At 44.9% G+C, this 16,121-nt stretch overlaps 1 protein-coding gene across 1 annotated transcript in view; it reads left to right on the top strand.

Annotated features, from left to right (window-relative positions):
* The first annotated feature begins 235 nt into the window (after positions 1-235).
* Positions 236-16,121, top strand: part of LOC120524085 (interleukin-18 receptor accessory protein-like) — a 64,888-nt gene continuing 49,002 nt past the window's right edge. The window contains exon 1 of the mRNA XM_039745942.1: positions 236-483. The gene's annotated coding sequence lies outside the window, so the exon portion shown is untranslated. The remainder of the gene's footprint in view (positions 484-16,121) is intronic.

Raw genomic sequence — 16,121 nt, 5'->3', positions numbered from 1 at the left:
TTTGGTAAAACACAGTGGAGACCAATTAACATGAATGGAAAGCAACAATATCTGTAAGTAAAAATAAGAGCACAGTTGATAATCGTGTCCTTTATATTACGGAAGGGACCTGCCCAACAACAAGTCCAGTCCAACAACCGGCGACCCGCTCCTCTCTGCAGCTCTTTATCTTCATGGCCTCTTCTTTGAAGTTTTCATTTGGTTGTTCTTTTATCTTTTTTTTATCAGCCACCTGTTCAATGTGAAGTGTAGACTGAAAGACCGAGGTGGAACCGAATGCAGAAGTGCCCGAAATAAAAAGGTTAAATTAGAAGTTGGGGGAACCTGAAAGTGATCTGAGAAAAGCAAACGTTCTCACTGAGCCGCCCAGAGAAGGATCTAAGAAAACGGAGACGGTGGAACACGTGAAGTCAACCTGAAGGCACACAGGGAACTTCTCAACATCGACACTTCTGAAGAGGTCATCCACGTGAGGCTGAGCAGGTTGGTAGGAAGAGCTTGGTTTGCTTCTGGAAAGAGGTGTTGGTGGAGCCAGCAGGGGGCGCTTCCCTGAGGTCTGAATGTGGATCCCAGTGCTCCCAGTGCAGTGATGCAGACACCGTACTGTCAAAATGGTGCCGTCCTTTGGAGGAAATGTAAAAACCGAGATCCTGACTCTCTGTGGTCATTAAATAGCCCTTCGTATCCTTCGTAAAGAGTAGGGTGTATCCCAATGTCCTGCCTAAACTGCCCACCATGGCCTGGTCATTCTGACCCCTTAATCATCCCCGTCTCTATCTCTCTGTCACCACTTCATCATCTAACAACTAAAGTGTGGTGAGCATACTGCCGTAAAGATGGCTGCCGTTGCTTCATCCAGGTGGATGCCACACATTAGTGGTGGTTGAAGTGGCGCCCCACTCCTTGTGTAAAGCGCTTTGAGTAATGAGAGAGGCGCCATATATAAATGTAAAGAATTATTATTATCATTATTGTTGTTGTTGTTATTATTATTATTATTATCCATTGTCGGAGATGGCTGGGGTGGCGACCCGGCCGGGACGCCTAGAAAGACCGGAGGTGCCAGACCATGTGGGGCTGACCGTCCTGGTTCCTTTGGGGGCCACGGGTACAGAGCTTAGAAGCTCAACCCTGTCGGGGCCCATGGTCACCGCCAGGGGGTGCCCCCGCACCTTTGGGGCCCTGGGCCTCGGCCATTCCGCCACACCCGGAAGGGCTGGGGGAAGAAGACTGGGGACACCCGGAGTGCTTCCTGGTACGCAGCCAGCACTTCCGCCACACTGGGGCGTGTCGGTGGGAGATTGCCAGGAAGCACCTGGAGCACATCCGGGTGTGTTTAAATGGGGCCGCCTCTTCATTGAATGGCGAGAGTCGGGAGCGGAGTGGACTGAGCTGGAGAGGAGAGAAGGAGGCGGTCTGAAGAAAGGCATTGTGTGGCCAGGACTTTGGGGACTTGTGGGGTTCGTGGAGCACTTTGGACATTGTATATAGTGTAAGTAAACGTGTGGTGGGAAAAATGAACGTGTCTGCCTGTCTGTGTCCGGGCCACTCTCCACACCGTCCATCAACCCGCTATATCCTAACTACAGGTCACGGGGGTCTGCTGTAGCCAATCCCAGCCAAGGCAGGAAACAAACCCTGGGCAGGGTGCCAGCCCACCACAGGGCACACACACACCAAGCACAATTTAGGATCTCAAATGCACCTAACCTGCATGTCTTTGGACTGTGGGAGGAAACCCACGCAGACACGGGGAGAACATGCAAACTCCAAGTAGGGAGGACCTGGGAAGTGAACCCGGGTCTTCTAACTGCGAGGCAGCAGCGCTACCCACTGAGCCACTGTGCTGCCCTTTTTTAATATTATTATTATTGTTGTCCGTCCATCCATCCATTATCCAACCCGCTATATCCTAACCACAGGGTCACGGGGGTCTGCTGGAGCCAATCCCAGCCAGCACAGGGCGCAAGGCAGGAAACAAATCCCGGGCAGGGTGCCAGCCCACCGCAGGTTGTTGTTGTTGTTATTGTTATTATTATTATTGGCCAGGCCAGAAACATTACCAGGCTGGTATGCCCTTAAATTAGAAGGAAAGGGGGAAATAGTCTGCACAAGACATTTCCTCCCCCAGATTGCTAGATGGAAGCCCCTCTGGACTGCGGCAGCACCCCAGATTCCCTCAGGGCATCATGGTAACTGGAGTTCTTTGTCTCAGCCCTGTTAGGTTCCATAGGTGCTGCCAGGGGGTGCTGTTGGGAATAGCAAGCCTTACTTCATGGGCCTTCAGCCTCACCCGGAAGTGCTCCCATGCCAAGCCTTTGGAAACACCGGAAGTACTTCTGAGAATTAAATTAAAGGAGTTGCCTGCCTCAACTCGGGGAGCCAGAGACAGGAGGAAGAAGAGGACAAGGAGGACAAAGCTTGTGGAGAGGAGCAGAGGAGACAAAGACTACAATATTGCAGACCTTTGCTGTATGCTGCTTATTGTAACTGTGGCTGTAGTGCAGGAAAACGATTCCTGTAAGAGTTTCCCACGAATAAAACCTTTCTTTTGGTGACTTGCGCCCAAGAGCCTGTTTCTGTGTGGTGTTTGGGAAGCTGGAATCTGGAATAGCTGACCGACAGAAATTTGCCAGGCTAATACGGTGGAGCACTTTAAAAGACTGCTAAAAACCCGTTACTTTAACACGGTTATCTCATAGCTACATGTTACTGTGTCCCCCTGATATTCTGTATATCCATTGAATTAGCGTTTTTGTCACAGCTCCACAATCCATACTAACCCCTACTTTCTCTGCTGTTCCGTTTCCAGTTTTCTGAGGTGGTGATCTGCGTCCCGCCACCACCAGATCAGGGCGGCGTGCAGTCCCTACATTGATGGATTGAAGGCCAGAGGTCCACATGACCACCATCATCATCATCATCATCAAATTCTTCCACGTGAAGCCTGAAAACCATGAGGGCTGATTGAGATCGATGATGTTAGGTAGAATGCCCAGTGGGGGCTGGTCAGGTGGTCTCACGACCTCTGAACCCCTGCAATTTTGTTTTTTTGTTTTTTATGTCCTCCTGGCCATTGGACCTTAACTTTTTCTTTGTTACTTAGTGTTGCCTCATCTTATTTTTGTTTCGAATAAACTTTTTTCCTTCTTCATGTAAAGCACTTTAAATGACATCATTTGTATGAAAATGTGCGATAGAAATAATTGTTGTTGTTGGAACGTCCCCTGGTGTCCACATATTGTTATCCATCCATCCATTATCCAACCCATTAGGTCCTAACACAGGGTCACAGGGGTCTGCTGGAGCCAATCCTTGCCAACACAAGGTACAAGGCAAGAAACAAACCCCGGGCAGGGCGCCAGCCCACCGCAGGGCACACACACACACCAAGCACACACTAGAGACAATTTAGAATCATCAATGCACCTAACCTGCATGTCTCTGGATAATAATGTGGGAGGAAAATGGAGCACCCGGAGGAAACCCATGCAGACACGGGGAGAACATGCAAACTCCGAACCCGGGTCTCCTAACTGCGAGGCAGCAGCGCTACCCACTGCGCCACCGTGCCGCCCCATATTGTTGTTATTATTATTATTATTAGTCAGTCATTACCCCACTCGCTATATCCTAACACAGGGTCACGGGGGTCCACTAGAGCCAATCCCAGCAAGCATATGGCGCAAGGCAGGAATAAATCCTGGGCAGGGCTCCAGCCCACTGCAAGGCATTATTATTATTATTATTATTATTATTATTATTATTAGGGGATGCACAACCAGATGTGTTTCTTTGGGCCAGTCCCAAGCCTGGATAAATGGGGAGGGTTACATCAGGATGAGCATCCGGTGTAAAATTTTGCAAAAATCAATATGCGGACAACAATACAAATTTGGGGCAGCATGGTGGCACAGTGGTAGCGCTGCTGCCTCGCAGTTAGGAGACCCGTCTGGGTTCGTTTCCCGGGTCCTCCCTGCGTGGAGTTTGCATGTTCTCCCCGTGTCTGCGTGGGTTTCCTCCCACAGTCCAAAGACATGCCGGTGAGGTGGATTGGCGATTCTAAATTGGGCTTGGTGTGTGGGTGTGTTTGTGTGTGTCCTGCGGTGGGTTGGCACCCTGCCCGGGATTGGTTCCTGCCTTGTGCCCTGTGTTGACTGGGATTGGCTCCAGCAGACCCCCGTGACCCTGTGTTTGGATTCAGCGGGTTGGAAAATGGATGGATGGATGGATGGACAATACAAATTTCCATACTGGATCGGTCGAGCCCTGGGTTAACAAAGACCACCACCAGTACTGTTAGGGAGCTGGCAGAAATTGGGCTACTGTTGGCTGAAGAAGAAGGAGAAGAAGAGGAGGGAGACGTGTCCAGAGGCAGGAGGAGAGGAGGAAGGTAAAGAGAGTGGAACTGAGGGCAGGAACTTTGAATGTTGGCAGTATGACTGGTAAGGGGAGAGAGTTAGCAGATATGAAGGAGAGAAGGAAGGTTGACATATTGTGTGTGAAGAGACTAAATGGAAGGGGAGTAAGGCCAGGTGGATCGGAGGTGGATTCAAATTGTTCTATCATGGTGTGGGATAGGAGGAGAAATGGAGTAGGGGTTATTCTAAAGGGACGGCATGTCAAGAGTGTTTTGGAGGTGAAAAGAGTGTCAGACAGAGTGAAGATTATGAAGCTGGAAATTGGAAGTGTGATGATGAATATTGTTAGTGCATATGCACCGCAAGTTGGGTGTACGATGAGTGAGAAGGAAGATTTGTGCAGTGAGTTGGATGAAGTGATGAAGAGAAAGTGGTGATTGGAGCGGATTTCAATGGATATGTTGGTGAAGGGAACAGAGGAGACGAGGAGGTGATGGGTAGCTATGGTGTCAAGGAGAGGAATGAAGAAGGTCAGATGGTAGTGGATTTTGCCAAAAGGATGGACATGGCTGTGGTGAATATGTATTTGAAGAAGAGAGAGGAACACAGGGTGACGTACAAGAGTGGAAGAAGATGCACACAGGTAGATGACATCCTATGCAGAAGAGCCAGTCTGAAGGAGATTGAAGACTGCAAAATGGTGGCAGGGGAAAGTGTAGTTAAGTAGCATAGGATGGTGGTCTGTAGGATGACGTTGGAGATTAAGAAGAGGAAGGGAGTGAAGGCAGAGCCAAGGATCAAATGGTGGAAGTTGAAAAAGGAAGACTGCAAGGTTGAGTTTTGGGAGGAGGTGAGACAGGCAAAGGGTGGTAGTGAAGAGTCACCAGACAGCTGAGAAACTACAGAAGATGTAATAAGGGTGACAGCAAGAAGGGTGCTTGGCGTGACATCTGGACAGAAGAAAGAGGAAAAAGAAACCTGGTGGTGAAATGGAGAAGTACAGGAGAGTATACAGAGGAAGAGGACAACAAAGAAGAAGTGGGATAGTCAGAGAGACGCAGAAAGTAGACAAGAGTTAAAGGAGATGAAGGTGAAGGTGAAGAGAGAGGTGACGAAGGCTAAAGAAAAGGTGTACGATGAGTTGTATGAGAGGTTGGATACTAAGGAGGAAGAAAAGGACCGGTGGGCTACAGAGAGGGGCTGAGCTGGGAAAGATGTGCAGCAGGTTAGGGTGATAAAGGATGAAGATGGAAATGTACTAACAAGTTAGGAGAGTGTGTTGAGCAGATGGAAAGATTACTGTGAGAGGCTGATGAATGAAGAGAACGAGAGAGAAAGAAGGTTGGATGATGTGGAGATAGTGAATCAGGACGTGCAACAGATTAGCAGGAGGAAGTAAGGACAATGATGAAGAGGATGAAAAATGGAAAGGCAGTTGGTCCAGATGACATACCTGTGGAAGCAAGAAGGTGTTTAGGAGAGATGGCAGTTGAGTTTTTAATCAGATTATTTAATAGAATCTTGGAAAGTGAGAGGATGCCTGAGGAGTGGAGAAGAAGAGGACTGGTGGGTCGATATTTAAGAATAAGGGGGATGTGCAGGACTGCAGTGAATAGAGGGGATAAAACTGATGAGCCACAGCCTGAAGTTATGGGAAAGAGTAGTGGAAGCTCAGTTAAGAAGTGAGGTGATGATCAGTGAGCAGAAGGATGGTTTCAGGCCAAGAAAGAGCACCACAGATGAGATGTTTGCTCTGAGGGTGTTGATGGAGAAGTAGAGAGAAGAACAGAAGGAGTTGCATTGCATCTTTGTGGACCTGGAGAAAGCATATGACAGGGTGACTGAGAGGAGCTGTGGTATTGTAGGAGGAAGTCGGGAGTGGCAGAGAAGTACGTGAGAGTTGTACATGATATGTACGAGGGAAGTGTGACCGTGGTGAGGTCTGTGGTAGGAGTGACTGAGGTGGGATTATATCAGGGATCAGCTCTGAGCCCTTTCTTATTAGCAATGGTGATGGACAGGCTGACAGACGAGATTAGACAGGAGTCCCCGTGGACTGTGATGTCTGCTGAGGACATTGTGATCTGTAGCGATAGTAGGGAGCAGATTGAGGAGACCCTGGAGAGGTGGAGATATGAGAGGAGAGGAATGAAGGTCAGTAGGACCACCAAGACAGAATACATGTGTGTGAATGAGAGGGAGGTCAGAGGAATGGTGAGGATGACTCAGGGAGTAGAGTTGGTGAAGGTGGATGAGTTTAAATACTTTGGATCAACAGTACAGAGTAACGGGGATTGTGGAAGAGAAGTGAAGAAGAGAGTGCAGGCAGGATGGAGTGGGTGGAGAAGAGTGACAGGAGTGAATTGTGACAGACAGGTATCAGCAAGAGTTGAAGGGAAGGTCTACAGGACGGTAGTGAGACCAGCTGTATTATATGGGCTGGAGATGGTGGCACAGGAGAGCACTGGAGGTGGCAGAGTTAAAGGTGCTATGATTTGCATTGGGTGTGATGAGGATGGACAGGATTAGAAATGAGGACATTAGAGGGTCAGCTCAGGTTGGACGATTGGGAGAGAAAATCAGAGAGGTGAGATTGTGTTGGTTTGGACATATGCAGATGAGAGATACTCGGCATATTGGGAGAAGGATGTTAAGGACAGAGCTGTGAGGGAAGAGGAGAAGAGGAAGGCCTAAGAGAAGGTTTGTGGATGTGGTGAGAGAGGATATGTAGGTGATGGGTGGAACAGAGAAAGATGACGAGGACAGAAAAATATGGAAGAAGATGATCCTCTATGGCAACCCCTAACGGGAGTAGCCAAAAGAAGAAGAAGAAGAAGATTATTATTAAATTAGCTGAAGGTGCTTTACAATAGTAATGGCGAATTAGAATTATAAAAGACAGTAAAGCTAAAGAGCAGAATGTTTATAATGCCAGGCATATAAATCGTAGCCAAGAGACCACTCACACTGTACGATCGTGTCGCCAGTCGTTATCGTCCTCAAACTGTATGAATGTGTTCAGTCCAACTGACATGTCGTGATGTGGATGCTCAGATTATACGTGAACATGATGGCCCAGATTCGTAAAAACGAGATGGCCACGGGCTTATCAGAGTGTCAACAGAGAAAAGAGCTGCGTTCCCGACTCGTGCCGTACTACACTCGGAGAACAAAAAAGGCATCGCTGGATGGGTGGACGGTTGAGGCGCAGACAATACGGTCTGTCTGTGATACGAAGTGAATTTACATACACAGTCTGTGTGATTTATTGATTTTGGGTTTTTCCGTTAAAGGTTTCCTAAAGTCCACCATAAAACAAGATGTCTGTGACCCCGTATTATAGAAATAACCAGAAAAGGAAATAATCTTTTTACAAAGATACGTCTCTTCAAACGGGAGTCCGACAGTAAACTGACTCAAAGATGGCTGAACTGCTGGTCATATGCGATCAAGACAGGAAGGGGCGGGTCCAGGAAGTGACATCAGAGGTGGAATGTCCATCAGTCTTCTTCAGTCAACAGCTGTCATTCTAGTCTATTTTTAAATCACATCTTACCTTTATGTTGAATCAGAATAACTCAAGCTAAGTACGTAGCTCAGTGATGTAATTTACGGTTTGCAATATGCATTGAAACATGAGTCTAAGAGCACCGCCTGATTATATTAAAGCATCAAACATCTCAAAAAGCACCAGAAATTAATTTTCTCTGTGTTATAGTAAACAAATATTGGGAAGAGAGACAAGGCATGACTTTCTCAGAGAGACACTTTCACATCCCGTAAAACAAGACTTTGTGCCAAGAGATTTAACGACGCCCGGGGTCGGAAATAAAAGACAAAGAGTAGATGACAAAGTAGAACATCGTAAAGAATTCAAAAACGTTGGCGTGATACACATGCAGAGTAGATTCGAGATAAAGGAAGTACGAAAATTCGAAAGTCTCAAAAAAATGATAGTAAAGATCTCATTGGTGCAAACAACCGGAAATTATTACTCAGTGAAAAAATGGAACAGCGAAAAAGAGATCAAATATATTGTTTGGATTTAAACTTGAAGCCAGAGACTTGTAGATCGTCTAATTCGTGTTGCCATCAGGGAAAAGTAATGTTTCCTCCCATTGAAGAGGCGTATCCGCGAGAATTAAAAGATTTGTTGTTTGGTGAAAGTAAAATCCTGCGAAAGAAAATTTCAAGCCCCGCGAAACAAGACTTTATGCAAATTGATTCGGAAAAGTCCCGCCCACATCTAAAACATTTACAGCCACACAAAGGGTTCAATCATTTCTCATTTGTGTGAATGCTATTGTCAGACACAGTTCGTGTATAGAGAAAGAAACGATATTCACTCACAGGCGGTTAGACGTTGCGTTGTCACGATGGAAATCCAAACACGGAATCAAAATTCAATGTGATAACGAAAAATGAAAACAGATTGAATATATGGACATACAACAACAACAACAACATTTATTTCTTATAAATAATGTCACTCAAAGTGCTTTACATGATGAAGAAAAGAGAAATAAAAGACAAAGTAAGAATTAGAATAAAAGAACATTAATTAACATAGAATTAAAGTACGGTCCAATGGCCAGGGAGGACAGAAAAAACTAAAAAAAAAACTCCAGACGGCTGGAGAGGAAAAAAATAAAATCTGCAGGGGGTCCAGGCCACGAGACCACCCAGTCCCCTCACATAAATGATCAGTCCTGATTGTATTTAGGGTTCTCATGGAAGAACTAGGTGATGACGGTCATGTAGACTTCTGGCCTTTAATCCATCAATGTAGGACATCACGGTGCTTTGATCAGGTGGTGGTTTGGGCAAGTCGCAACCACAGAGAACCGGGAAAAGAAACAGAAGAGAGAGTAGGGGTCAGTATGGATTTTAGAGTCACCATGAATAGCTGTGATAATTAATTGAATATATAAAGTATCAGGATTAAATTAAAATGAAGTTATGAGAAGGCCAGGTTACAGTAATGAGTTTTTAGCAGTTATTTAATGTGCTCCACCGTATCAGCCTGGTGAATTCCTATTGGCAGGCTATTCCAGATTTGAGGCTCATAACAGCAGAAGGCCGCCTGCCCGCCTGCCCACCTCATCACTTCTTTTAAGTTTAGCTCTCGGAATTCTAAGCAGACCCTCATTTGAAGATCTAAGCTTACGATTTGGAATATAAATGTGAATAAATGTGAATTTCCCCTTGGGACTAATAAAGTATCTATCTATCTATCTATCTATCTCATAAGATGTCAGACATTCTGAGATATAAGATGGAGCAGATTATTGAAGGCTTTGTAAACCATCAGCAGGATTTTAAAGTCAGTTCTAAATGGCACAGGTAACCAGTGCAGTGACGCTCAGACTGGGGTGATGTGTTCGGATTTTCTTTTCCTAGTTAAGATTCTAGCAGCTCCATTCTGCGCTCGTTGCAAACGATTGATGTCTTTTTTGGGTGGTCCTGAGAGGAGTGCGTTACAGTAATCTAGTCGACTGAAAACAAAAGTGTGAACTCATTTCTCCGCATCTTTCAATGATATAAGAGGTCTAACTTTACTTATGTTTCTTAAGTGTAAAAATGCTGTCCTAGTGATCTGATGAATATGCGATTTAAAATTCAGATTACAGTCAACAATTACCCCTTGTGAACGTTGACCCGGACACAGACAGACGGACATCATATTTTCACCCAACACACCGTTTATTGTACAACTATTTACAAAAGTCACGTGCTCACAAAACCCCAGTGCTTCCAGCACCGATCCCCCAAAGTCCAGGCTCACAGTCCTTTGTGCCTTTCTTTCTCCTGGCCGCCTCCAGTCCTCGTTCCAGCTCTGTCTACTACCGCCCGACATCCACTGCTGACTGGAGGGAGGGCCCCTTTTATAGGAACCCGGATGGGCTCCAGCTGCTTCCCGGCAATCAGTCCTAGCCACACCCCAGTGTGGCGGAAGTGCCGGTTGCGCACCCGGGTGTCCCTTGTCGTCTTCCCCCCAGCACTTCCTGGTGTGGCGGAAGTGCTGGGCTCCAGGGTTCCTCAGGCACCTGGGCGCCGCCTGGTGGTGGCCACGGGTCCCTACAGGGCTGGGCTTCCAAGCCCTGTACCCGAGGCCCCCAACCTAACCAGGACGGACGCCCCCTCGCGGTCTGAAGGAGGCACAAGCCCTCCTCTGGTCCTCCTGGGCGTCCCGGCCGGGGACCACACCCTAAATTCTTTACCTCCATCTTGACTTTTAATCCTAATGCATCAAGTTTATTTCTAATAACCTCATTATACCCATTATTGCCAATCACTAAAATTTCTGTTTTTTCTTTATTTAGCTTGAGAAAGTTACTATTCATCCATTCAGAAACATTATGTTAGTGAATCGAGAAAGTCGGGACCATCAGGTGCTACTGATAAATACAGACATACTATAGGTGATATTAGAATTTAGAATTAGAATTAGAACAATCTAGACGAGAACAGGCCATTCAGCACAACAAAGCTCGCCAGTCCTATCCACTTGCTTCCTCCAAGAAAACATCAAGTCGAGTTTTGAAAGTCCCTAACGTCTTACTGTCTACCACACTACTTGGTAACTTATTCCAAGTGTCTATCGTTCTTTGTGTAAAGAAAAACTTCCTAATGTTTGTGCGAAATTTACCCTTAACAAGTTTCCAACTGTGTCCCCGTGTTCTTGATGAGCTCATTTTAAAATACAAGTCTCGATCCACTGTACTAATTCCCTTCATAATTTTAAACACTTCAATCATGTCACCTCTTAATCTTCTTTTGCTTAAACTGTAAAGGCTCAGCTCTTTTAATCTTTCCTCATAATTCAACCCCTGTAGACCTGGAATCAGCCTAGTCGCTCTTCTCTGGACCTTCTCTAGTGCTGTTATGTCCTTTTTGTAGCTTGGAGACCAAAACTGCACACAGTACTCAAGATGAGGCCTCACCAGTGCATTATAAAGGTTGAGCATAACCTCCTTGGACTTGTACTCCACAGATCGTGCTATATAACCTAACATTCTGTTAGCCTTCTTAATGGCTTCTGCACACTGTTGGGAAGTTGATAGCTTTGAGTCCACTATGACTCCTAAATCCTTCTCATAAGGTGTACTCTCGATTTTTCGACCGCCCATTGTGTATTCAAACCTAATATTTTTACTTCCTATGTGTAATACTTTACATTTACTGACATTAAATTTCATCTGCCACAAATCTGCCCAAGCCTGTATGCTATCCAAGTCCTTCTGTAATGATATAACGGATTCCAAATTATCTGCTAATCCACCTATCTTGGTATCATCTGCAAACTTAACCAGCTTGTTACTTATATTCCTATCTAAATCATTTATATATATTAAAAATAGCAGCGGCCCTAGCACTGACCCCTGTGGAACACCACTCTTAACATCGCCAGTTCTGATGAGGTTCCTCGCACCATCACCCTCTGCTTCCTGTGTCTGAGCCAATTCTGCACCCATCTAAAAACATCACCCTGAATTCCCACTTCTTTTAACTTGATGCCCAACCTCTCATGTGGCACCTTATCAAATGCTTTCTGAAAGTCCAGATAAATAATATCATAAGCTCCACTTTGATCGTATCCTTTTGTTGCCTCCTCATAGAATTCCAACATGTTAGTAAAACACGACCTCCCCCTTCTGAACCCATGCTGACTGTTCAGAATAACTCCTGTCCTTGTCATGTGTTGCTCAATCTTATCCTTAATAATTCCTTCCATTAATTTTCCTGTGATGCTTGTTAAGCTTACTGGCCTATAGTTGCTTGGATCTGCCCTGTCACCCTTTTTATATAATGGGATGATATTTGCCATTTTCCAGTCCTTTGGAATCTCTCCAGTGCACAGTGACTTCCTAAAAATGTGTGTCAAGGGTTTATATATGTACTCACTAGCCTCCTTAAGAACACGAGGATAAATATTATCTGGGCCTGGTGATTTGTTTGATTTCATCTTATTTAATCTGAGCAGCACTTCTCCCTCTACAATTTCCAAATCCCTCAGTACCTCCTTAGTAGTTGTGTTTACCTCTGGCAGGTTATCCACTTGCTCACTTGTAAACACCTCAGAAAAATGTAAGTTTAGGGCATCTGCTATTTCATTGTCTGTATCTTTTAATTCCCTTTACTATTCCTGATGAACTTGACCTCCTCCTTAACTGTTCTTTTACTACTAAAATACTGAAAGAATCTCTTGGGGTCTTCTTTCGCCTTATCTGCTATATTCCTCTCCAACTGTCTTTTAGCCTCTCTGATATCCTTCTTAATGGTTGCCCTCATTTCTCATACGCGCTACGGTTCTCTTTGCAGTCATTAGTCTTATATGCCTTATACAGCATTTTTTTTCCTTTGCAACTCTTTTTGAAATCTTTATTAATCCATCGTGGAGTTTTTTAGTTTCCTATTACTTCCAAATTTAGGTATGTATCTGTCCTGCATTACATGTAAAACATTTTAAACCTGTTCCACTGCTCCTCGACTGTCTCCACATTTAAAAGCTTATCCCAGTCTATCCTACTTAGACTTTGTCGCATCTGCTCAAAATTAGCCCTACTAAAGTTCAACTTAACAATTTTAGTCTTTGCATCTGTACTCTTACAAAATACTGAGAATTGTATTACATTATGGTCACTTGACCCTAGTGGTTCAATCACCTCTACACCCTCAATTCTATCCTGATTATTACAGAATACTAAATCCAGATAGGCTTCACCCCTTGTTGGTGCTTTAACATGCTGTGTTAAAAAACAGTCGCTGATTACTTCTAAAACTCCTGCTCTTGTGCTCCTCCATCTGTAAGGTTATCCCAGTTAATATTTGGATAATTAAAGTCCCCATGACTATAATATCCCCTGTAAACTTGCCTTTTGATATTACTAAAAGATGTGTGTTGAAATTACTGTCTGAATTGGGTGGTCTATAACACACTCCTAAAATGAGACCTTTTTCCCTAATATTTTCCAGGCGAAGCCACATGTCCTCACTAAGATGGGGCTCATCATCCAACTGAAGATGACTTACATTTAATTCCTGTTTGGCATAAACAGCAACCCCACCTCCTTTTCTGTTCTGTCTATCCTTCCTAAAAATGTGTATCCCTCTATGTTACACTCATCCCCATCTTTGTTATTTAGCCAGGTTTCCGTTATTGCTATAATATCATAATTGTGCTCTGCTACATACAACTCCAACTCACTTACCTTATTTTTGATACTTCTAGCATTAAGGCAAGCTATTTTTAATGTGTTAATCCTTCTATCTTTACGTGTTTGCTTAAAATTTACATTACTATGCATTTTTATTTCTACACCATTGTTTGTTCTTCCATGTATAGATCTAAATCTGGCCTGTCCTAAACTCCCTGCCCCCATTCCCTAATCCTCGACTAGCCTACACATACGCCTCCCCAATACATTGGTGCCCCTCCGGTTCAGATGTAACCCGTCACGGCCGAACAGGTCCCATCTGTTCCAAAAGGAGTCCCAATGCCCCATAAACCTATACCCTTCTACCCTGCACCAAGATTTGAGCCACGCGCTAAGCCTTCTAATCTCCTCAATCTTACCTGGACTGGCGTGGCACAGGCAGAACTTCGGAGAAGACTACCTTGTCAGTTCTGCTCCTCAGCTTGGTACCTAACTCTTTGAATTTGGATCGCAGAACTGACAGACTACCCTTATGTATGTCATTTGTTCCAACGTGGACAATGACAACTGGATCCACCCGCTCTGGCCAAGAGCCTATCCACCCTTCCAGGAGGTCTCCCACCTGTGCTCCCGGAAGGCAACACACCTGAGACTCTCTCTCTCTGGAGCACACCTGCGCTTCAATCCCCCTAATGATTGAGTCCCCAACTATCACTACCTCTCTCTTTTTGGGAACTGGTTTTGAGGTGGCCCGTTGGGGCTCCTCAACCCTGCCTACCACCTCAGAATTATCAGAGTCACCGTCCAGCTCCGCCAGGACATGATAACGGTTAGACACTTCTAATTCTGGGGTTGATGCCCCCGGACAGTGTGCACCCTTTACCTTACGCCTTGCGACCGTGACCCACCTATTCCTACCTGTCTGGTCTGGAATCTCCTCCCGCCACCTTAGGGGTGCACACTATCTCTAAAGGACACCTGGGCCAAGTCCGCCAATTCTCTATTACAACGCAGGTCAGCCAACTCCTCCTCCAGTTCAGCGACCCTGAGCTCGAGGTGCTGGATCAGCTGGCATCTCTTGCAGATGTAGCCCTCATAGACAACTGGCTCTTCCAAACCATCATCTAAAAAGTCCAACATCCAACAGGACTTGCATTGCACTGGCCTCATTATTAAAATTTGATTTGGGATTACTAAGCTGCCTTAACTATATATTTTTTTTTTCTTAAAATTAAATTTCTTCTTAACTTAAATGGTAACACTAAGATCTGCTACAGATATTTTACACCTTTTCCCCTTAAGCTCCTGTACTGTTCTCCCTCTCAGCTGCCTGCTGTTTGCCTTTTTATGAGGTTAACTTTACTTTTCTCTGTCTCTTCTAGCTTTGCGCTCTTACTTATAAGCTCTTCACTCGCACTGTTTGTATTCCCCCGTATTAATGAACCAATACGCTGTCGCCCACTTAACTGTTCTGCCTCTGGACGGCTAAGGACTGTTTAATCTAAAATAAACAAATAAATAAAACTTTACTACCTTATTTGCTCCTACTGCTCCTTGTGCCTGATCGGTGTCTTAACGCAGGCCGCTTACCTGCGCACTACTGAGTTTCCACCTTTTACTGCTTTGAAGTCAGCCGCGGCCTTTTTTTCTTTTCCTTTAAACTAAGGAATCGCTGTTACGACGACGCGGTTATTTATTTACAAATGCCGATATCAGTTACTGCTGCTTTCTACCCTGCCGCCTCGATGCTAATTCAAATACAGATAACAAGAAAAAGAACAAGTACAAATAACTTTTCCAAGCGCACTTCCAAACACCCAGCTACTTTTGCTCTTGTGCGGGCGAAAAAAGCAAAAAAAACCCTTCTAAAGGGAAAAAGCTTTAAAATTCCCACACGGTTCCTTAGAGGCAACCAAAACCCAAGTTTTTAAGAGCAAAATGTATTTTTTTAATGTAAATCTCACACCACAGAACAAACCAACACTCTCAACAGACTCTAGCGTTTGCAAAGCACACGTCAGCACAAAGCACACGTGACTCTCAGCCCCAGACAGAAGTAGAAATTGTTTGGCTTTAAACTTGAAGTCGGAGACTTGTAGATCGTCTAATTCATTTTGCCATCAGGGAAAAGTAGTGTTCCTACCAATGAAGGGGCATATCTGTGAGAATTGAAAGATTTGTTGTTTGGTGAAAGTGAAATCCACATACGTGAGCGGCAGGGCATCGGGGTTGGCGAGCGAAGCCCCCTAGTATTTACACAACACAAAAGGTGTATTCTGATAAAGATGTGCAGGGGGTAGCAAAAGTGTTTGGAGAAGGAGCCGGTCGGGAAAGTGCAGAGATATACGGAGATGTGGGGAGTCGCAGCAGCTAAGGACACACAGAAGGGGATGTGGATACTGACGAACAGGGAATGGGGTGTTTGAATCAAATAAATGAAATGAAAAATGGACATAAAATGGACAATAGTCCAGTATTTGGGGAATAAAACAATGATTTGAGTTATGAAAGGAGAATATGGGAATATGAAGGTTTTGAATATGAATATTTTTGTCATACTGCATAACGGAATGGGATGCGCTATATGTCAAGAGACAGTTAT

This window comes from Polypterus senegalus, chromosome 2 (genome assembly GCF_016835505.1).
Source record: "Polypterus senegalus isolate Bchr_013 chromosome 2, ASM1683550v1, whole genome shotgun sequence".
Taxonomy (NCBI): domain Eukaryota; kingdom Metazoa; phylum Chordata; class Cladistia; order Polypteriformes; family Polypteridae; genus Polypterus; species Polypterus senegalus.
This window is presented reverse-complemented; position numbering and strand designations above follow the sequence as displayed.